At 40.5% G+C, this 23,953-nt stretch overlaps 1 long non-coding RNA gene across 4 annotated transcripts in view; it reads left to right on the forward strand.

Annotated features, from left to right (window-relative positions):
- The window catches only part of LOC311275803, a 43,719-nt gene that overhangs the window by 12,075 nt on the left and 7,691 nt on the right, over positions 1-23,953 (forward strand). For 2 of the 4 annotated variants that reach the window (XR_014624986.1, XR_014624987.1), the window contains exons 1-3: positions 12,598-12,955; positions 14,206-14,282; positions 23,308-23,404. This is a non-coding gene — a long non-coding RNA (uncharacterized lncRNA). Of the gene's footprint in view, positions 1-12,597; positions 12,956-14,205; positions 14,283-23,307; positions 23,405-23,953 lie in introns of those variants that run through there. The other 2 variants (XR_014624988.1, XR_014624985.1) reach the window with 2 other exon arrangements.

Raw genomic sequence — 23,953 nt, forward strand, 5'->3', positions numbered from 1 at the left:
GTTTCTGTTTTCCTGGGAGATTTAAGTTAGTCCACAATAGGGAAGGGAAAATGATGTGTGTGCCAACTGAAGATCATGCGTACATATTTTTTGCACTTATATCTGTGGAGTTGATACGCTAGTTCACAGTGCATTTGAATTTAAGATAAACTGCTATTTATAAAAGTGGGATGCATTTAGGATTTTTTTTGTGCAAATGGCCATTTATAAATCATTCGTTGCAACATTTTGGATATTGTTGCACGTTCACATTTAGGATCATTCAATGCACGTCTTTATAAATGAGTCCCCAGTTGTGGACCAGGTTAAACCCAGCTATCAAGTCTGTCCTTTTAACTTGTTTCTCACCTCTCCTGCCTACAGGAATCAGGACCTTGTTTTCCCCCCAGTGTCCTACTCTAATTGGTGCTAATAAAGATCAATTAGAGTAATTAAGTGCTTTGGTTGAATTAATCTTGGCTGGTGAATATATTAGCTTGGACTCGTTACACTCCTCCCAGCTGAAGTTGGAGATGATGTTCCCGGGGTCGTCCCACTTTAGGTTGAGGCGCCAGGAACGCCTCACCTGTGTAACGGTTTTGCATTTCTCAGGACGGAAACACTGTCCATTAAAGCTGCTGCTTAATCTCCTTGACCATAGCTGGGAAAACCTATTTATACCTGCATATCTCACCATATGCTCACGTTCGCTCGCACTCTCTCTCTCTGTCTCTCTCCCAAGGCCTGTGTTAGTGGAAAGCAATTGTGTGGAATGTGTAAGAATTAAGTGCCCCATCATTCAGACTAGACATGCAATTAGATGAGCTGCAGCAGTTTCCAACAGACAAGCACAGAGTCTTGTCACTATAACTCAGCCCTTCCCCCTCCCTTTCCTTCTTTCTCCATAAAACACGCACATACACACAAACACTTGCATATTTAGTGAAATTAAAATAAGACATTTTCTGACTTGTTTACTAGCATAAAACTGTTGAACTAGTAGTCGTGCTTGCTAAGTGTTGCTTTTTAAGTTGAGCATCACTATTACTGTTGCTCATACTTAAAGGTAGAGCTTTTTTTTCTAAAACATGCTTTTCACCTTGTTTTACAGTGCTTGTGCTATAGACTATAGTATATATACAGTACCCGTCAAAAGTTTGGAAACATTAAGGTTTTGTAATGTTTTTGAAGGTAGTATCTTAATTTTTTACTGTATTTTTTATCAAGTAAATGCAGCCTTGGTGAGATTAAGATACTCACCAAGATTAACTTAGATTGACTACTTTAAAAATTGACTCAATTGACTGCTTTTTGTCACGTTTAAAAACTTTAATGTTTCCAAACTTTTGACCAGTAGTGTATATAAGTATATTGAATTATGAAATTCTTCAGTAGTCCTGGGTTAAAAAAAAACAAAACAAGAAATTTAGTCAAATATTGCACAAGAACCCCCTACCACCTGGGAAAGGCTCAAATCTAGTTACACCAGTGCTGTATGCCAGGATGTTAGTTGTAGCAGAAAGTGTAACTGTTGTGCTCGAGTTCGCTGCGAGTCTGCTTTGCGCTTGCTTATATTTGTACCATGTAGCTGCTAAACCATCCAGGGAATGACTATTGATACCAGGATATGTACTCAGCACAATTTCCACTAATTCTGATCAATGTCGTCAACTCGCCAAGTACAAAATGGTGAATTGCTGTCGTAGAGGGATAATTGCCTTTCATGCAATGAATTTGGCATGCACTTCTCCCACTAGACCCAGTTGAAACGGTGCCTCTACCCTCAAAACTGTCGTCCTTAATGAAATGGTAATTACTAACACAGCAGAACAGCTGAGAGGCTCTACCAAGCCAACAAGGACAAACACAGGAAAAAGAATTAAGAGAGGTAGAGGGGAATGGAAGAAACGAAAGAAAGAGCAAATAGGGAGAGGAATGAACTGGATTTCACTAAGCTCTCCACTACGAAGCTGTAGGAGTTTGGTAGCTTTGTCGTTTCAATCATTTGTCCACAAATTAGTGGCATTTCTGAAGATTGGCCACGTTTTGCTCTGTGAGAGTGGCTATGCCTGCATGGTAATTGATTGCTCTCTAAGCGAACATGTCTTTAACCTTTCCGAGGTCAGGCCCAGTCGGATGCCATCAGTCCTGTCAGAGTTTTAGATGCCTGGAGCCATTTATCTTTGCGTGCTCCCTCGTTCGCTGCCCAATTTGTAGCCGGTGAGGCACTGTAGGTGGTTTAATTACGACCGGAATGGGAAAACAAAACAGGAATGGCACCTCACACAAAGGGCTCCACTGTGAGCAGAGTGTCCACGTGGGCCTTTGCCAGCAACCCAGCACCCTGAAACTGAGACACAGAGGGCTCTGGAACAGAGCCACAATGGAGGCTGAACCACAGCCAACATGAACCTTAGCCAACATGGAGACCGAAGAAACACCCTTGTGTGCATGAGTTTATGTGTGTGTGTGTCTGTGACTGAATTAGTTGCATGTGAGTAAGTGAATGTGCATAATGAGCTTCATTATTATAGATTTTTTTTTTAATCAAACTTGTACAAATTTGTATGAAATATAAGGAAATGAAACATTGACACTATAGACAGAAGCTGTAGGTGATATTGAACTTTTAATGATTGCTAATATTGTAATATATATGTTATAAACAATAATAATATTTTAATTATCATAATATCAATATAAAATTTATATGAATTTGTTTTTGCATGTATTTTCCTTTTTTTTATTTCAGAATTCATTTACTTTTCCAGTTTGTTTATTTATATATTATTATATATATATAGAGAGAGTAACATTAAAGAACATTTAAAATCATATATATATATATATAATTTTTTTATTATTATTTCTTTATTTTTTTAAAACTTTTTAAAAACTTTTTTTTTAAATCAATGTTGAAAACAGTTTGTAAGTGCCTCTTATTTTTTATTTTTTTTGGAAACCATGCTAAATGTTTTTCAGGATTTTTTGAAGAATAGAAAGATCAAACGAAGAGCACTTCTTTAAAATAGAAATATTTTGTAAATATAAAAGTCTTTACCTTCCCTTTAGATTCATTTGATGTGTCTGATTAAAAGTATTAATTTCTTTCAAAAAATATTTTACTGACCCCAAACTTTTGACCATTTGTGTATATAAATGCAATCAACAATTATTATCCATGATCGCATTTTTTGCCACTGCATCTGAATAACGTTAATGACTGTCCTAGCATGATAACTAGAGACTTGTGGGCAAAAAAGGCATGCCAGCACAGTCAGTGTCCATTTTCACCAATTAGACATAAAAAAAAAGAAAGAATTATAACAGAAGACATATTTAAACCCCAGTCTACATCCATCCTTTGGCCCATCAATCACTGTCCAAGACATTCCGCCTTCATTTGCAGTCACAAGCCTGTTAGATAATAAATTCTGCCAATCACAGCAATGGCCCAATCACAGCGTCCCTGCAGCAGGAGAGATGGCAGACATCCTCCTCTGGCTTCTGGAGAGTGGCAGTTTCACACACTGTCTGTCACCGAACTGCTCAGAGCTCTGATTGGATAATGAGAGGGTGTTAGGAGATCTACTGTGTCAGAGCGGTGGCATCACACATTGGCAACTCTGCTGTGTGTGTGTGTGTGTGTGTGTGCGCGTTTTGTCTGTCTGCCTGGCACTGGAGACATTAATGAGGTTTGTTTGCCAGTTTGTACATTTGATACGTCTTTTTAGGGTTCATATATTTTGGCCCTTGGGTGAAAATCTGTGATTTCAAAGTGATACATGACTCCTTTCACACATTATCTGATAATTATGGTATTTTTCTTATTCTTAAAGTGTTTACAGTGCATCTCACGGCTTAGGTTACTGTGCGTGTGCATGTATGTGTTCGCTGTGTGCTCAAAACAATGAAGAATATTAGTTTTAGACTGGGAGAAACACAAAATGTATCTCTTTAAAATATCCCCATATAAATATTTCTGCCGGAATGAATAGCAAATTCAAACAAGCTGTCAGTCAATAGGTGCGTGCACTGTTTTGAAACCGAACACTGCAAATGAACGTCCAATCAAAGCTGCTATATACTGTGAATGCTGTGTGTGTGTGTGTGTGTGTGTGAGAGAGAGAGAGGTTAAGTGCCTTCCTTTTAATGCATTCTCAGATTTCCTCTGCTCTCTCACAAGGCCATATATTCTCAGGTAGTGGTGTTGTGTATGTGTGAGCGAGAGCACCCTGACGGGCTTGTAAACTGGCCTGCGGCTGCTCTCTGGGTTGCTCTCGCGGGCAGATAAATTAATTAAAGAAATCCGTTTTTTCCCTCACTTTCTCTTTCTGAGCCAATTACTTTGAGCCGGCCGATTGTGTGTGTTTTACTAGAGAGTGTCGAGCTAATTAAAGATATGGCGTGGGACAGAGAGAGCACTTCTGCCTCTCTAACCTGATCCTGTGGCTCTGGAGAGAGATAATGATTGAAAACAAACACAAATGCGCCTCCACCATTAATGGTTAAATCATAAATGCTCACTTTTAAAGAGTGGTGTAGGAGGGTGCTAGACTGAGAATGTGAGCGAGAGAGAAACTTGTTTTCGTATATGTCAGACTGAACGTTTCTTTAGTGCAGTGTGGGAGTTTGTCTTGGATATGAGAGTGTTGTTGTGACAGTTTATGGTAATTATCCATATGTAAGGACACCCATTGCTTTTGGCCCAAATATTGTGTTATGGGGCATATTGAGAGGTTAAATGTGATTGTGGCAGATTGACTCTGAACTTTGAACCTGAAGATTCTTTGGCTTTCTCTCTCTGTAATTAGGTGGCGCTGAATAAGCTGCACAGATTTACATAAAGACAAATTGTTGGTCACTGGTTGCTCTTTTGTTGCTCAAAAGACGTAATGGAGCCTTAGATGTTTCTTGTACAGTTCTTTAGGATCAATACACAATAAGTATACAAATTGTTAACGTATCAAAGCGATCATTTGATCATAAATTTTGTTTATGATTCTGATAATAAATTAAAATAGTATGATAACAAATACCAGTTTGCATTATCAAGCAGCATAATGGAGTGTTTTTGTACGGCTAAAATAACTGGAACCGACTGCATATTCAAGTTAAAAATGGTTGCTCCGCCCTGTCTTAAAGCCAAGGTGGATATAATAGTATTTTGTCACTAAAATTATTGGGTTTCATTCACTAATAATTGTGTGGATTATTTCGTATTTGTACACACAGGAGAACTTCTCACAAAAAAAATGTAACCCGCCTAATTCACCAGACACAGTATATGTACATAGATGCCTCATTAGCGGCTGTTTTTATGGGCCACTATACATAAATAAGCGTAGGAGGCAGGCACGCTAACAAGGATGCGAAAGACCGCAACCGCTAGCATCAGTTGCTAGCGCGCCTCTTGAGGCCAGGTGAGTGAGGTTTATACACACTGCTCTTACTGGCTTACGTCCGTTACACTCACCCCCCTAAACATCACTCCCATCTGGGTCACGGCACCAAATGTAACTCGACCCGCTCTTGTCACTTTCTGCAGACGCGCTTTTTAGCCAGATCCTCGAGCAATGCCAAGTGTGCTGTTCTCAAAACCAGTTCAAACACATTTTATACAGACTCAGATTACAGACCTCTGATTAGCCAGTTGTACATATGTGTATATATGCAAAATTCAGAGAAACCTCGCTACCGAAGCAATAACACAGCTTTTCTTTCACAATAAAATGTATTTAAAGGAACAATATGTAAGAGTTTTGTAATAAAATATTCAAAAACCACTTTCACAGTATGATATATTTCATGCAGTTGTGTACTTACATTATCCCAAAAGTTCCCAAGGATTTGTAAATCCTGAGAAATTCCAGTTTTAAATAATGGCTCGTCCCTTGTCATTGTCGCATATCAGTGACGTAATATCCGCGCCATCCTCAGTTTCTGCTTGTAGAAACCATAGATATAATACATGGATGCCTCATTAGCAGACGTTTCAATGGGCCTCTATACGTAAGCCGCCAAAGAGATCTATGTATATATATCTATGATATCTGATATCTCGCACGCCACTGTTGTGTTGTTCAGTCATCATGGATCACGATTATTAATTGATGAGTACAGAAAATCCTAAAAAACGTAACGTAGATCAACTGAGGCAAGCAGGCTTTGGGAAAAACAGAGAAATAAAACAAGGATCAAAATCGGCGTGGCGTTTTCGAGATGAGTTTCATGACAAACTTGGTCTTGACAGAGATTCTGCTTGTGCATGTTTTAATAGACAGGTAAGCAAATATATTATTTATTGTACACATACAGTTATATTGCACTTTGTTTTACTTCAGTATTGCTTTTTATCAAGTCTGATGACCAAGTCTATGGCAGTGAAATGAAATAGAGTATGTGTTGCACCTAAATATTTAGCCATTACTTGCAAATACTGTGGTTTGTTCAAATGTACTTTTAGTACGATTGTTTTAAACGTGTAAAACTGCACAGCATTAACCCACAAAATCATTTGACAAATAGTCACATATCAGTAATAGGCTAATAGCATTACATTTCATGTTCCTTGCAACTAATTCATTACGATGACATAAAATCTTGTGATCAGACGTACAGGTAATAAAAAAACTAATCTATTAGTAATTTATATGGTTAGTGAATTCCATACATCTCTGGATGGTGAAAACAACATCTCCCATCGTTCCACTCTCCTTCATAGTGTCATCAAGCTTCGTCTTTGTTATTGTTTTAAAAATGTGACCTCTGGCTGTGAAAAATTACAGATTGTAGCTTTAAGTAGTTATGTGTTTAGGGCAGCAATGGGTTTAGGGGCTCAATATATATATATATATATATATATATAATAGTAAAATATAATGACATAATATTATAGATGCTGTTAGATATATTCATATTGTTCGTTTCAGCATATCCAACCGTTAACATCATGTACTGTACAAATACCCACATAGTCCTGCAGATAATTTGGTCTTGGGAGAATTTGGTGAAAAATATTTGAGTTCATATTTAACTTTCTACTGTAGACTTTTGCACCTTAGCGGATTGAGTCGTGGTTTTGTGAAATCTATTATGAAACTCCTGAGAACTTTTTCTCAGGAGAATGTTCTGAGAAGCAGGCAATTCTAGCAAATTCTCCATTTGCTCTACATTCAATTTGTTTTGGAGAAACGATTGAAGTATAAGAAAGATCTAATTTGTGATTTTTTTGTTCCATTTTTATGCACAGCTATAGTCTTTTAGTGTTCTGGTCATTGTGTGTGAGAGTGCTTAGTGAACGTCTATTGCATGTGTGCATATTCATATGCATTTGTTGTTGTGGACGTTCTTTAGTGTGTTTGCATCTGGTGTGTGTGTGTGCATCAGTCTCTGCACGCTCTTGATTGACAGGCGGGCAGATAAACTGGGATGCATGTGTCTGTGTCTCAATGACACGCCGCTTTGCCCAGAGGGACGGGGGAAGTGGAGCGCTGCACTTCCTGCGGAGGGGCGGGGTCCTCTCTGCGGGGGTTTTTGAGCTGGCACACGCGCGGGCAGCAGCCTCGCCACCCCCACCCCCGCGGGGGAGAGAGGGCCCCTATTCTCAACCTCCACTAATGTATAATTCATGCTAAGTAGCAATTTTGATGTTTTGCTGGAGGGATAAAGAAATCCAAGAAATTCATAAATAAAGTTTCCTTTTTTCTCATCTCTAGTTAATTTATGTTATCACACAATTAGCTGACACAGAGCCTTGGATGTATGGCTCCCCTACAGTTGCGCCTGTACTACCGAGAGAGACGTGCTGAAAAATGACCCAATAAGATTGGTCAGGCTTCCCCAACAGGAGAGGCTTGTCTGGTGTCACTTGTCTCATGTAATGGACCTCGGTGCCTTATGGGACAGCCAAAAGTCCTCTGATCCAATCACATCTTCTTATTATCCCTGTAAGGATCTTCAGTTTCTAATAGAGCAGAGAAACTGCACTGTTTTTCCTAAATACTTGGAAGCTTGTGGACTGTGTCTATGGCGTTGAACACAACATGATCACATCAATGGCATTGTTTTGAAATAAAATCAAGGTGTTTCAGTATTTGTAGCAATATACTCTACACAAAAGTGTGTACATTTTTATTTACATTTATTTGTAATATCTAATATTGATATAAAATTATATTTAAATATAAAAATACATATCTATTATATGTATTTATATATATATGGATATACTGTATATACATATATATATATATATATATATATATATGGCACATATACAGTATATGGATAACTATATACTATACATTAAAAATATATGTATGGCTAATTTACACTATTGCCATGTATTCCTGTTGAATTTATTATATAACAACTATTCATAGCACTGAACACAAAATGATGACTGCAACAGCATGTGACAAACTTTTTCAATATTTGAATAAAATTTGAAACCAATGGTTGGATTTGACCATTTGGATATTTGACCCAAACATGGGTTGAAACCACCCAGTATTTTTTAAAGTGTAGGTCGTCTCTTTATAGCACTGAACACAAAATGATGACTTCAACTGCATATTATGTGACATTTTTTTTTAAAGCACCAAGATGTATTTGTTTTTCATAATGTGATTCCCGAAACAAATTTATTACAAGGGTTCTTGCTTTTCGTTAAGTGGTCGGACAGGCGATTCTGAACCGACTTCAACTGTGCAGTCAAGAGTTGACTGAGAGTGAGCAGCGATACGGTGACGGTCCCTCTAATGGAGTCACTTTCAGCTCAATCCACTGATCTGAGTGCAGGTGTGAGGCAATAGAGCGCTCACTATATCACCAGCCATGCCAAAACTGTCATCTCCCCCCGCCAGCTTTTTCATTAAGGCCTTTTACTTCACGCAATATCATTTGCTTTGACATTTCGGCGGGATGTTTTTAGCACCACCTCTGTTTCCTCTGCGCTGTTTGAAAGCCATTGGTCATTTGTCAAATGGACTGATTTGTTCTTCAGCCCAGCAAAAAGTCCCAATGCTTTACAGTGTGATTTAGCTTCAGCACTGTTAATGTTGCAGTGTGTTATCAAATATCTAAACCGCCACAGATGGTTGGATGCAGCTTACAAGGTGAATGTTTTGAGTGAATGTGTTTTCTTTGTTTAAAGGCTGCCATTAAAGCATTAAACCAGCAAGAGAGAACGCCAAAATTCAGTCTCTGTAGTGCCAACGTCTTCAAGGTCCCAATGTGCATGTGTTTAATTAAGACCTTTTGTCTTAATTACTTAATCACACTAATTAGTCACAAAGGTGAAACAGAGCTGTATCTGTACAGTTACAATAAGACTGTAATGATAAGATGGGGTTGTTTACATGTTCTTGGAAATCAAGTCTTGTTTTAATAGATATTTTGCACATATATCTGGTTCTTAAAAAGATTAATATAATACTTAATCTGCTATTATTTAAGTGTCTTGAAGTCTTAAATCTCTTGAAAATTGTTGGATATTTGTACATTTTTTATAACGAGGCAATCGGTTAAAGTTGTAAAGTGTCAGGTCATATATTAACGTAATGATATTTTTAAATTAGTAATTCACACTATTTGTAAAAATAACTTTTTTTTGAAAATAGTGATTAAGATGTGTCAATACTGCAATGACAAAATTATGTTGGAAGTCATTGTCTTGGAAATCATTAACAAATTGTCAGTATATTTTGACATGCTTTTATTTAAATATCATTTAGTTTCATAGTTCCCAAATTTTTATTTATTTATATTTATAAATTAATAATTTGTTTTAAATGATATATATTTTTTCTTGAAAAATATAATTGAATGATTTATGAAAATAATGATTAAAATGTGTTGATAATGACAAGAAGATGTTTGAAAAATAATGTTCTTGAAAATCATAAACTCAGTCTAATTGATAGTAGGAATCTATCAAATTGTTTATGATTTTTGATGTTTTTTGTTGATTGACTGTATATCTATCCCATGATAAGACTAGTAAACTACTTAATAGACTAATATTAGAGTCCGCAGATCAAAATTCAAGTATGGTAAAAATGCAAAGAGACCAATCAGCGCATGTCTTAACATTAAGGAGGCTTTATGTTTACAAGAGCTGTAATTGTGTCTGTTGCCTCAGAAAAGGCAATTTGACTCCTCTCTCTCCATTTCATCAAAGTTTCTCTTTCATAATTGTCTTTTTGGGGTGTCAGCAAAAAAAAAAAACCTGTTCTTTTAAATCTCTGTGACTTTGTTGCTGTGTTTGTCGTCCTATAGGTGAAAAGCACAGTTAGCGTCAGCACTAGAGAAGGTTCATGGAGGGTCTCCGTCACGGCCGTTCGGTGCGCCCCGGTGGACAGATGTGTTTGGGGAGAGGGGGACGGATGAGGAATGGTCTTGGCTTGTCACCAGGGCAATGTGTTAGGCTGGCCGGCCAGTCGGCTCGCAGCTTGCGCCTGCATTCCCCTTCGCTTAATTAGGGGTTGTTGGTACCACAGAAGGTGTCACCAACCTTTTCAGTCCAATAACAGATGGTGGGTTTTTTTTGTTGTTTTTTTGAGGTCCTGCCAAAGCCCACTGTCCCGCTCCTGGGAAAATGACCTAACTTGCAGGCAGCTGCTTAGTGCGGCTTGAGTGCCTCTTAAAAGAGACTTCTATCAGGGAATTAACGGGACATACCACTGCAGCCCGAGGGGTGTGAGTTTGAGATGAGTCCATCTTTAATCGCCCTCTCTAAGCCGTTCTGAGGGCCGAGCTCGTCGTTTGCATTGAAATCCAAAGTGACACTATGGACGAGGTGGGAGGAGGGCAGACACACTGACCGTTTTACGTGTCTCGGAAAGGGCTCGCCGATCCCCCCTCCCAAAGCAGATGGTGTGTATAACAACACAGAATGTGGTCCAGGGGAGGTCAGGGAGGGACAAAAAGTGAAAGGGTCCCCAGACAGTTGGGGGAAGAAAAGGCCTGCGGAGCGTGAGGGAGGAGCCAGGGGAGGAGAGAGAGAGAAGAAAAGGGGAGAGAAAAGAGAGAAGTTTTTCAAAGCACTGGTCAGTTAGAGGCTAAAAGAGGAGGCAGAGAGCGTCGGGCTGCAGATGCGATACGTAGGAAGGCAGGGGGTCGAAGCTTTACAAGCTGCATGCTGGGTACACACAGCACTACTGCTGTCAGTCACAAACTCACTTGGCTTCACTGTCTCTCATTCTCTCTCGCTCTCTGTCTCTCTCTCTCTCCCTGTACATTGATTCCACTTTCCCTAACAAGTAGACTTACCTCAATGAGCAATATTTATATTTTGGATTAGTCCAAAAAGTGAAATCATATATATATATATATATATATATATATATATATATATAGGGTAAAACTTAATATCAATATGTTATTCAATAAAAAAAAAATTGTGTGTGTGGTTCTGGTAAACCATACGTTATGGGGACCAAATGTCCCTACAAAGATAGTAATACCAGAAATGGTCAAAAGTGTCATAAGTCTATTAGATATTTACACTTTTAAAAAAAGAAATAGAAATTCTGATGAATATGTGAAAACCCAGCTAAAGTCATTTTTTTGTGATTCAATGTTTTCTACATAAAATCATCCTACACAATGTAAAGAACATTCTGTGAAAATATAACCTTGATATCTTTAATATTGACTGAGTAAGGCCATGTCAAAGATTTGCTAAAATTCGGGCTCAGAAAATCATATTTTTGAGAAATTCCAATTTAAAAATAGGTTATTTGTTAAAACTGCAACACATTTGATCCATAGTTATCCTGCATATGTGCCATATAACACATTAAAGCTGAGATTCTCCCCTTTTTAGTGATATATGACACATCAGTGGAAAAATTCTTAAAGGTTTGTAAAACAGGTCTATTTATTATGATGTGCATGTCCAAAAAGCTAAAAGCATAAAAACGAATGGGGGTACCACAAGAGCTTGATCGTAGCAACAATTACCATGTCAATTCAGTGGAATGATTTGTATAACTTCATTAATAAAATGTAATATCAGTGAAATGTCAATAATATATCAATTAAATAACATAACATTTCTCTCATACTCTCAGCTCCACACCAATGCTTTTGCAGGTCACTCATTTGATCTGAACAGCTTGGTCTCCAGAGATTTTACATACACCATCATTAGTAAAAAAAAAGAGAAAAAAAAGAAAAAAAGAAACCTTTTCTTTTCCTAACTGCTATTTTTCCTTCTGCTGTCAATCCTTTCCTCTCCCTCAATCAGATGCCCAGGCGCATTTACTGGCGTGGAGAGATCCGCTAGATGGAAACCCTGAACTTTTAATAGCCCATGCTGGTGGTTTAGAAGATTGGTGTGAAATGTAAGGAAATATTTTTACTCACTGATGGCACAGCAGTGACACAGACTGTCACTCTTTTATCAATAAGTTCTCTTGCACACCAGGTAAAACTTTTTTACAAAAGAGCGCAAATGTGACAACTTTATCTCTTCGGCTGATGAATGAGCCCAGGCCTTTCACCTTACTGTTGTGATATGATTGTGTTGTGTTCGGAAGTGAATTGTATTGTGGACTCCTATTTTGAAAAGGAAGTCAGAACTTTTGAAGTGTTGTTGTGTTCTGACGTAATGTGTGTGAGAACGGAAGTGAAAGAGTAAACAAGATGGATGAAGTTCGCTACTCCTGTCTCTTGTGTTTCTCTACTTAATAACTCCTGACAGATACCACAGATTGGTTGCTAACAAGCTTCTCCAGGCCGATCTCAAGCTCTGATCGGTGAGAAGTGTAGGTCACTGTAATACTGTAGTTCTGTTGATGAAAGTTGACTCAGATCTGGAATCCGTTCAGGAAGCTCCCACTCACAGCCACAACAAACATTCTCCTTTCACGCTATGCAGCAAATGAGCCAATTCATTTCCAGCCGATAAGAGCTCACGAGAGGCCTGATTTCAGCTTAATCACTTCATATTCTTGGCGTACATTTGTGGGTATGTTGTTCAAACGTTACCTCCCTGTGTTGTGTGAGAGCTCTGTGTGTGTGTTAATGAGAGTGCAAAGGGAGCTGGGCTGTTTAACAGGAGTCATGTCTTTGTGTTGGCCTGCGTGGAGCGCTTTAGTTAACAGTGAATAATGGTGCTTGATTACAGCCCATGAGACGGCACATTGCTTAAAATCAATTCTCAATGCAATTACCCACCGCAAACGCCTCCCCTCTCTGCCGGACAGAATAGGAAGTGATTGTGTCAAAGGACAACATCATCTCTGCAAATGACTTGTTGCCTCTTCATATAGGGCCATTAGACGTGGCAGAATATCAGTCTGGAGGCCTTTCAGCACACTTGTTCTCATATGTACATATTCACACCTTAGAGAGTGCAGACATGCTAAGATGTTGATTTATTTGTAGACACATCGGAATGGATGCTTATCAGACTGTATACACACATCGGAAAAGCTACAGTCAAGTCCAATTACAAACACAAACACACAATTGAATTATTGATACCAGTTTAGCTTTGCTGTCTCTCTCTGTTTTCCCAGCCCTACATTTTATAGGTGTAGTTTTGGAGTGTTATTTGCAGGCCTGGTGCTTCAATAGGATCTAAAGTTGCTGGTTGGTGCACAGCAAAAATGTCCATTGGCAATAGAAGACAGTCGCATAGTTTGTAATGTGGTCTTCAATGGGTTATAGGAAAGACTGCTGCAAGAAGGGTTATATCTCAAAATATCAGAAATTTGTTAAAAATTTATATAATTTACTGATCACAAAATGTGTTGGTCTAAACAATATTTTGTGAATTCATAAGTGTTTCAGTTAGTTATTTAGCTTAAAATCCAATAAAAGGCTGTTTAATTGCAGGTTCCATAGTGACAACTCACCCCATACAACAACCTGAAGGGTTTTTTAAAAAAAAATCATTAATTGCTATTTTATTTTGCAAAGATGCAGTGAATTGATAAAAGGTGACAGAATGGTAGGTGACGTTAATAATGTAAAAAAGAAAAATTCTAAAATGTTTCTTGAACACCAAATCAGCATATCAAAATGATTTCCGAAGGATCATGTTACACTGAAAACTGGAGTAATTGCTGCTGAAAATTCTGACTTTACCATCACATGAATAAATTACATTTTAAAATACATACAAATTTTTACACACAAAAAATATATATATTTTACAATATTGCTGGAGTAAAAATTGTGACAACTAACCCCAGTCTTCTTTGTATAATGAAGTTTCAGGTGGTGGAATGGGTTTCACTATCGGCAAGGAGGCTTATAGTTGACAGTGAAACACTGAGGACCATGTGGAGGTCAGTGTGTGTGTGTGTGTGTGTGTGTGTGTGCCCTTTCTCTTCTGGAGGTCTGTGTTGGACTGTTTTTGTGTCCAATTCATTTGTTATTTTATCAGACTTTGAGTGATGGATGTGTCTCTATGGAAACCACTTGTAAATTATGGTGGTGTGTCTTTACAGCCTGTAACTCACTCGTTTGTAGGTTAAACAACCACAGAAACACACCACACACTTCACTAAGCTCCACCTTAAAAACTTTACTGACCAATGCTACATCAGGGGGGTAATCGAGCTCTCAAGCCTTCACCTGCTGTTAGCATTCCATTGACTCCCATTCATTTTGGCGTCACTTTGTCAGCGAATAACTTTACATCTGAGGCGTTTAAAGACTCCATTTGTCCATTATTTATTTCTAAAGAAACACGACAATGTATAAAATGCTCCATTACCTTGTATCTTACGTTATGGCCCCGTAGAAGCAGTTTTTGTAAAAACAGGCTAACGATTGCGTCATAACCCCGCGACTCTCTGGAAATTACCGTAGAGACAGGAGGAGAAGCTCGCAGTCAAGCGGGGGGACGTGGAGGCATAAAGTCCGATAAAGTCAAGGGAGAAGCCCATAGAGAATCATAAAGTTGCTCCTGCTCCTAGCTTATGGACAGATCCTACTCACACTCTCCGTCTCTGCAAGATTCGGAAGGGAATGGTTCACTTGGCACAGCTCCTAGAAGACTTACAACTGTCAGACAGGCTGCTCACGTCACATCCACGTCGTCAAGCTCAGTTTGAGTCTGCGCAGTTCGCTCGGCAATCAGGAAATGAGTGCTTCTAATTTGCTTCACTTTTCTCCGTTGAAACCTATGGGGTCGCTGTGTCCAGTTTATATACTGTCTATGTGGTACATTAGTAACTGTTGCTTTCTGCCATATTATTAGAATTGAGAGATTTCTTTCAAGGAAAGCCGCAGATAACAATGTTTTGCAATGCCACCCTTCATTTCAGCCCAAATAAAATTAATTCAGTTTTTACCACTTTATGAGCAATTTTTTTACTTGATGCTCTGTAAAGCTTATCTGATTAAGCAGTTCTTTTTTATTTCTTGCCTTATTTTATTATTCTGCTTTCTGCAAGCAGCCACAAAATCTGTTGTGAGGAGTGTGAGTAATGTAAGATTTTCGGCCAGAACACATATGTGGCACTTTGTCTCTCACTATGTCCTGATCCCCTCTCTCACGGTCTAAAACGGTATCTCTTTCAATGTATCTCTCTCACGCTTTCATTCTCGGTGTCCTTTCTTTCCTCTCTCCTGTGCTGTGAAATGTCAAATGGAAATTCAGTTTTTCTGTTTATTACCCAATAGATGGAGGCAACATAAGGATCACATGATACATAAAGTCACTGTTGCATAGAGAGAGATTTTGTGTGTTTGTGTGTGTGTGTGTGTGTGTGTGTGTGTGTGTGTGTCTGTTTGTGTACATGTGAATGTTTACGTGTATATATATTTGGAGAGAAATGAGAGTAAACGGTCGGTGGTTCACAGAAAATAGAGGTCTGAAGATGAAAGAGATGGACACACGCACATGCCGACCCCCTTCCCAAAGATTTACTGTCGCCTTTGTGATTGAGACCCAGCTCCCCTCACATAAATACAAAGACAAAGCCCAAAATGCGTGTTTTGAATGACTTACAGAGGGTCCGAGTTGTGATGTCATCAGCTGCCATTTATATTGTATCAAAACGTATAAATGGCACAAGTTTACATTCTTTAAAACATTACCTTCAAATGATGTGAAATGTTTACGTAACTTATGCAAAATAATACGGTAAAAATATAAACTTTATGTTCTAAACAAATATAGCTGACTTTCTTCTGTGGAACACAAAGGGTAAATTCGTAAGGGCAAAAGAACGTTTTGGTCACTCTTTTCCATAAAATGTGTTCTGTTCCTCACACAAAACAATTGTTTGGCCTAAAAGACATGGGATTTTTATGTTGACTTTGTATCTTTTTATAAGGTTGAAAGCTTATTTATTGCAACTGTAAACAAAAGAGTGACCTGCACATTATTTTTAAATTTCTCTTTTTGTGCTCCACAGTAAAAAGTCATATAACAGTGATGTTACTGTTAACTAAAATTTTATTAAAATCGTTTTTGTCCATTGGAATAATTCTGAAATTAAATGTTGCATGAAAAACTTAAACTTAAAAATTGTTTAATGATAATTTAAATGTTGCCTTCACAACTAACTGAAATAAAATCAATTGAAGTTGGAGTACGAAAAAACAATTTTAATCTAAATTTATATATTTAAAAAAACAAACTAATAAAATTAACAATCTCAGAACTAAACTACCATACCATACCATACCATCTTCTTCCGCTTATCCGGGGCCGGGTCGCAGGGGCAGCAGTCTAAGCAGAGATGCCCAGACTTCCCTCTCCCTAGCCACTTCCTCTTGCTCTTCCGGGGAGACACCGAGGCGTTCCCAGGCCAGCCTGGAGACATAGTCTCTCCAGCGTGTCCTAGGTCTTCCCTGGGGTCTCCTCCCAGTGGGACGCGCCCGGAACACCTTCCCGGGAAGGCGTCCAGGAGGCATCCGGAACAGATGCCCGAGCCACCTCAGCTGACCCCTCTCGATGTGGAGGAGCAGCAGGTCTACTCTGAGCTCCTCCCGAGTGACCGAGCTTCTCACCCTATCTCTAAGGGATCGCCCAGCCACCCTGCGGAGAAAGCTCATTTCGGCCGCCTGTATCCGGGATCTTGTCCTTTTGGTCATGACCCAAAGCTCATGACCATAGGTGAGAGTAGGAACGTAGATTGACCGGTAAATCGAGAGCTTCGCCTTGCAGCTCAGCTCTTTCTTCACCACGACAGACCGGTACATCGACCGCATTACTGCAGAAGCTGCACCAATCCGTCTGTCAATCTCCCGTTCCATCCTTCCCTCACTCGTGAACAAAACCCCAAGATACTTAAACTCCTCCACTTGAGGCAGGAACTGTCCACCAACCTGAAGTAGGCAAGCCACCTTTTTCCGACTGAGGACCATGGCCTCGGATTTGGAGGTGCTGATTCTCATCCCAGCTGCTTCACACTCGGCTGCAAACCGTCCCAGTGCATGCTGAAGTTCCTGGTCTGAAGGGGCCAACACGACAACATCATCCGCAAAGAGCAGAGACGAAATTGTGCTGTCCCCAAACTCTCCTCTCCAGTACCCTGGCATAGACTTTCCCAGGGAGGCTGAGAAGTGTGATCCCCCTGTAATTGGAGCACACCCTCTGGTCCCCCTTCTTAAAAAGAGGGACCACCACCCCGGTCTGCCATCCCAGAGGCACTGTCCCCGACTGCCACGCGATGCTGCAGAGGCGTGTCAGCCAAGACAGCCCCACAACATCCAGAGACTTGAGGTACTCAGGGCGGATCTCATCCACCCCCGGTGCCTTGCCACCGAGGAGTTTCTTGACTACCTCGGTGACTTCAGCTTGGGTGATGGACGAGTCCACCTCTGAGCCCTCAGCCTCTGCTTCCTCAATGGAAGACGTGACGGTGGGATTGAGGAGATCCTCGAAGTATTCCTTCCACCGTCCGACGACATCACCAGTTGAGGTCAACAGCTGCCCACCTCCACTGTAGACAGCGTTGGTAGGGCACTGCTTCCCTCTCCTGAGGCGCCAGACGGTTTTCCAGAATCTCTTCGAGGCCAGCCGATAGTCCTTCTCCATGGCCTCATCGAACTCCTCCCAGGCCCGAGTTTTAGCCTCCACAACCACCAGGGCTGCAGTTCGCTTGGCCTGCCGGTACCCGTCAGCTGCCTCAGGAGTCCCACAAGCCAACCAGGCCCGATAGGACTCCTTCTTCAGCTTGACGGCATCCTTTACTTCCGGTGTCCACCACCGGGTTCGGGGATTGCCGCCTCGACAGGCACCGGAGATCTTACGGCCACAGCTCCGAGCGGCCGCTTCGACAATGGAGGTGGAGAACATGGTCCACTCTGACTCAATATCTCCAGCCTCCCTCGGGATCCGGTCGAAGCTCCGCCAGAGTTGGGAGTTGAAGGTCTCTCTGACAGGAGACTCTGCCAAACGTTCCCAGCAGACCCTTACAGTACCCTTGGGTCTGCCGAGTCTGTCCAGCTTCCTCCCCCGCCATCGGATCCAACTCACCACCAGGTGGTGATCAGTTGACAACTCCGCCCCTCTCTTTACCCGAGTGTCCAAGACGTTCCACGTCCCTAGAGCTAGTTTCCGTGTCCAGGGATCAGGTTGTAGAGGCCGCCGCCTTCGACTGCCACCCGATCCTCTCAGCACCGGCCCCTTATGGTCCCTCCTGTAGGTGGTGAGCCCACGGGAAGGTGGCCCCACGTCGCTCCTTCGGGCTGAGGCCGGCCCGACCTCGTGGGGGGAGGCCCGGCCACCAGGCGCTCGCATACGAGCCCCAACCCCGGGCCTGGCTCCAGGCACTACCAACGCTAATTTTTCTCATAAGGGTTTTTTGAACCACTCTCAGTCTGACCCGTCGCCTAGGACGTGTTTGCCTTGGGAGACCCTACCAGGGGCATATAGCCCCGGACAACATAGCTCCTAGGGTCATTCGGGTACTCAAACTCCACCATGTTAAGGTGGCAGTTCAAGGAGGGGCAGAACTAAAGTACTATAATTAATATGAGAACTGTAATAGTATAGGTAAATGATACTGCACATGGGTTTTAAACAACATGTGGGTGAGTGAATGATGACAGAATATAAATTTTGGGGTAAACTATCCCTTTTAGACAATTTCTTACGAAATTCCAGTCTGAAACAATACATCTTTAATGCACTTTCAACCTCCTTTTTCTTCCCCATCAGCCCCTCACCGTAACGGCCCGCTCCCGCTGCAAAACTGCCTGTAAGACAGGGCTCTGAGCCAGTGTTCCAGCATCCCGCTGTGTTTACACAGAATCCTGGGTAGACTCCAAGGGTTCCCGGTCTGTGAGACTCAATAATGTGAAGCCTAAAGCACAAGGCCCACACGGGTACATCTGTGACTGACAGCACCCGTATTTACACACAAACACTGTCACCGTCACATGAGCAGCATCTCCCATGTGGAGGGAGGGAATACCCACATGATCTCCGGTATAGCGAAAAGAGAATTCCCCCTCATTCACATACATGACTTCCGGGAAAGCACACACTGGCCCAAAGTGGATTTGTAGAGGTGCATATATTTGCATGTATTTGCATAGCTAATGAATTTAGGGATGTTGTGTTTTTTTTATATATTCTTTTTTATATGAATTGTAAGTGTGATCGAGTCCGGGTGCAAAAGCCTGTTGTATGTCATTCTAGAGATAAAGACGAGCAAAGAACGCGGTCCTGCGGAGAGTGACTGATGAGATTGAGGGAGAAAGGGAAAGCTGGGGTATAGCCAGAGCTATAGTCGTCAACACTACTGCTCCCCTGCTGCTCTACATATGTACACCCAGCAAGAGCCTTGCTGGCCCACCTCTACCGCCTCCTTTCTCGTCTGCCGCTCACCGTATGACCATCACACCTTATACATCCTCTTTCTCTCCGCCTCTACCTTGCCATCTCATCCACTCTCATGATATCTCTTTCATTTCTGCCTGAACTCCACACAGCTCTCCTCATCTATCTCCTCCAATCTCTCCCGTTCCTAATCTCGCTCGTTCCCGCTGTAGCACCATCCATCTCCCGCAATCTCTCGCTCGCTCCATGAACATGCCTGCGTTCTCATTTATAAACACCCTTGCTTTCATCTGTTTCAGACCCTGTGGCTACTGTTTTCCGTCGTTCACTGAGTGCCTTTAGATGTAGCGCTCCACAATGACGTAATATTGTATTACTCATGTTGAGTGATAAATTCATATTCCATGTCACATTTCATGTTTGAAAATGAGAAACATTCCTAGAAGCAATTCAAAGAGTCGTTGCATATCTACATTCTGCAACGGGCCCTTTTCATGGACTGTGCCTTTGATTTTGTGGTGCAAGTTTGTATGCATTACCTTTCAGAAGTTTGGGCTCAGAAAGATTTTCTGTATAATAAATTAATAATTTTATTTAGCAAGGTTGCATTAATTTGATCAAAAGTGACAGTAGACTTAAAATTGTTTAAAAAGATGTTTTATTTCTATTCATCACAGAACCCTGAAAAAAGTATCATGGTTTCCACAAAACAAGTAGCACAACTGTTTTCAGCATTCATAATAATAATAAATGTTTGAGCACAAAATCAGCTTATGATTTTGGAAGGATCATGACACTGAAGACTGGAGTAATGGCTCTGCCATCACAGTAATAAATTACATTTTTAAATAGTTCAAATAGTAAACAGTTATTTTAAATTGTAATAAATTTTTTACTGTTTCAAAAAAGTGTTGCCATGGCTAGCATAAACATTTCAAAAACATTTCAAAATGCTTTTAAAATTATTAAAATATAACTAAAATAATACATTTTAATTGTATGTACATTTATATTATTATTTTATTTACATCATCTGGGTTCATACAGATTTGGGATGGAAGTCCCAGTTTTTAAAATGCATGCTGAAATCTTTAACAAACACTAAATGCTAAAGGAAGTGAACAGCATTGCTGTATGTAACGCTTCTCTCTTGGTTAGGTTAGAAAGGTTATTGATCCACCAGTGGTGTCCAGTGGTTTATTTACCCACAACAAATCAATACTGTGCTCAGCTGTGGGATCTTCTGACCTGATCCTTCTTAAAACATTCGGTGATACTCTTGTATTACAAGCATCTTCAAGTGTTCTGCTCTGCAGGAATATGAAGCATCCTATTGCCTTGTTATATTAAAATATTATAAAATACAACTCTTCTGTTCATTTAGAAGATGCTAATATCCAAGGCGACTTACAGTGGCTGCATTCATGTCCGGAATAGTCCTGCTGGGGCAACCCGGGGTTAAGTGCTGTGCTCAGTGGCACAATGGTGATAGCACATTGTCTGCTCTTTGCGGGAATCAGACCTGCTACTTTTTGGTTACCAGGGCTTGTCATTAACCACTACACCTCCCACAGTTTGACCCATCTGGTGGCAATGATTTTGCCAAGAAATACAAGTTCCTGAATCAACATGTTCTGTTGGTCCTGGAGCAGCGGGAATGCTCAAACACAGTCCTAACCTTAACTCACACCTAACCATTAACTACCAATAAAGGAATATTAATCAAGCATGTTGATCCAGGAACATATCCCATACCTGTCAACACTCCCGTTTTCCCCGGGAGTCTCCCGTATTTCACACCCATTTCCCGCCCCCCTCCCGTTTTGTTATTTCTCCCGTGAAACTCCCGTTATTTGTATGGCTCAAACGTCGTTATATGAATAATCACATCAATATATTATTCCAAGGTTGTCCAGTTGCCAGATCTTGTATGAGACCCATCCTACTCGCGCAATCAACACATCATACAAATTTCAACCCATTTGTGAGCTCAACCTGGCAACCTACAACCCAGTTGTGCCGTAGATATCTGCGCAGGTAGTAGACGCGGGAAGTTGCATAAGCGTTACTGGTAGAAATGGGAAAAGACTCCGTGTCAAGTAAATATTTAACGCAATTAACGCAGCATCCGTTTTTTTCTGTCATCGTTTGGCTGCATGGCGTTACATTATAGGCTATGATGCGCTTTTATTCTTGCTAATGCTTTTAAACCATTCAAGCCATATAGGCTACTTATTTTATAAAACTTTAAAAGCGGAAAGCGCATCACTCATTCCTGGGAATACATTTGACATCACAGCCTGACCTTGACGGAAATAAATATCCTACGCTAAAAGTAGGCTACCAGAGGAAAAAGTCTCAGCTGTGCTCAGATTTGTAAACCGTACAGTTGCTTTGGTTTTTCAATCCATACCCATTTCGCCCCGTGGCTCAAAAGGGACACAACAAAAATAGGGACACCCGAGAAAGCCAAAATAGAATGCAAAATTTATTAACAAAATAGAACTATACAAAAAAAAAAAAAAACTACGTACAACAGTGAACAAATTCATAATCCGTGCACGCTTTCGCAATCGTTGTTTTGTAAATCGTTCTTTCGCAATAGTTGTTTGTAATATTCAGTTCCTGTGAAAAATTGTGAAATACTGTTTGGATGTATTCAGTTCCAGTGAAAATCTGTTCCAGTTAATGGAGTAGGCTATACACAGGTGATGTGTAATATTCAGTAGGCTACCAGTAAACTCCACCCGCTGGAACAGTTTCTTACAGTAACTGAATATTACACAACATCACCTGTTCAGTTTTGAAAACTGTAGCCTACTCACAGATTTGTGCCCTATACCTTATTTTAGAAATCAGTTTTTCTGTAAATTGATTTGTTGTGTATTGTTAAGATGAATACAACTGTCTTAACTGAATTTTTCTATGATTTGGCGATGGGGTGTGTAATGTATAGATGACATGAACCCCCCCCCCCCCCCCACAGGTCTCCCGTATTTTGGTACCCAAATGTTGACAGGTATGACATATCCTACTTACATTTACTTTTATGCATTTGGCAATTGGCAGAAGCTTCTATCTAATGCGAATTACATTTCATTCAAGGTATACCGTACATTTAATCAATCAATACATAACCGGGGACTCAAACCCATGACATAGCCATTGGCATCGCTAGTGCTCAGTAGTTCATTCACTGTCTATAGAAAAGAGTATGCCTTTTAATATTTTGCTGAGTTGATTTTTATTGCATTTTACCTTATAGTGCATATTGTATTATTATGGTTGTAAACATTTCAAGTGTAAAAATAGATGTATTTTTATTATTGTTAATAAATCATTCCAATTTTTAAATGTTTTGTGTCTGTACGTATGTGTATTGTTGCTCCAGCAATATTGCATGCAAAACTATCAGTCCACTAGTATTTTGAAACTGAAACTCTAACAGTAGAGCATGGCACTACCAACGCTAAAGTCATGGGATCGAATCCTGAGGAATGCATGAACTAATAAACATGTGGTCAGGAAATTACAGACATGGCATTTTTTGGTGTTTTTTTTTTTTACAGGTTGCAGATAACAAGGTGACAATAACAGCCTGTGAGCAAGACCACACAGAGGAGGCAGCACAAACAAGAAGAAATCTTCAGGTTAAAGAGGCTTCAGGTTTGTTTTCGAGAGCTTGTTTGGGACCGGCAGAGTCACACAGACCTCCACCCTGCCGATGTGTACTGCTAATAATCACGCTTTTCAGCACCTCTTCGTCTCCGCTCGCTTTGTTGTCTCCTCCTGCCTTGTAATCACTTTCTCACCGTGTGAGCACCGGCCACTCCCAGCGTGTTTCAGCACTATATGGCGCTCTGCGTGAGAGTGTGTGTGTCACAGTAACCAGTGGCTGTAAGCTCAGCCGGCCTGCTGCTCACAGAGGGAGTTATATGTGTAATTACTGCGTGACCCCTGCTGACCCCGGCCGTCTCGTGTCAGCGGTGTGTGTCGGCCGTGCCGCGCCAACTACCTTCTTGTTAACCACAATGCCGAGGAGGGGACGGTATTTAGGAGTGAGACACGGACACTCAGCAGAGCATTAGCACAGTTCACACCGCTTGTCCATCTGCCAACTGTTCTAAGCACACACATACACACACAAGACCTTTTGAAATAAATAATTGGGTTTATTACCCTCTTATTTTCTTCTGATAGGTTCAGTTTGATTAA

The sequence above is a fragment of the Rutilus rutilus genome (assembly GCF_951802725.1).
Source record: "Rutilus rutilus genome assembly, chromosome: 17".
Lineage (NCBI taxonomy): Eukaryota > Metazoa > Chordata > Actinopteri > Cypriniformes > Leuciscidae > Rutilus > Rutilus rutilus.